Source organism: Austrofundulus limnaeus, unplaced genomic scaffold, assembly GCF_001266775.1.
Source record: "Austrofundulus limnaeus strain Quisiro unplaced genomic scaffold, Austrofundulus_limnaeus-1.0 Scaffold3442, whole genome shotgun sequence".
NCBI lineage: Eukaryota > Metazoa > Chordata > Actinopteri > Cyprinodontiformes > Rivulidae > Austrofundulus > Austrofundulus limnaeus.
Genome location: NW_013955844.1, coordinates 2796 through 3248, shown reverse-complemented (window position 1 = coordinate 3248; position 453 = coordinate 2796). Strand labels below are relative to the sequence as shown.

Sequence of the window (453 nt, the reverse complement as noted above, 5' to 3'; positions counted from 1 at the left end):
TGTATAATCTGACCTTCATAGTGAGGGTAGTGTATAATCTGACCTTCATAGTGAGAATAGGGGTGTAATCTGAACTTCATGGTGAGGGTAGGGGTGTAATCTGACCTTCATAGTGAGGGTAGTGTATAATCTGACCTTCATAGTGAGGGTAGTGTATAATCTGACCTTCATAGTGAGAATAGGGGTGTAATCTGAACTTCATGGTGAGGGTAGGGGTGTAATCTGACCTTCATGGTGAGGGTAGTGTATAATCTGAACTTCATGGTGAGGGTAGGGGTATAATCTGACCTTCATGGTGAGGGTAGTGTATAATCTGAACTTCATGGTGAGGGTAAGGGTATAATCTGTCCTTCATGGTGAGAGTAGGGGTGTAATCTGACCTTCACAGTGAGGGTAGGGATGTAATCTGACCTTCATAGTGGGGGTAGGGATGTAATCTGACCTTCATAGTGG

The 453-nt window shown here is 43.9% G+C and overlaps 1 long non-coding RNA gene across 3 annotated transcripts in view; it reads right to left on the bottom strand.

The window, feature by feature from the left end:
• LOC106511877 (uncharacterized) overlaps positions 1-453 on the bottom strand; it is a 4503-nt gene that overhangs the window by 2721 nt on the left and 1329 nt on the right. The window contains exon 2 of one of the 3 annotated variants that reach the window (XR_001309562.1): positions 136-442. This is a non-coding gene — a long non-coding RNA (uncharacterized LOC106511877). The remainder of the gene's footprint in view (positions 1-135; positions 443-453) is intronic. The other 2 variants (XR_001309563.1, XR_001309564.1) reach the window with 2 other exon arrangements.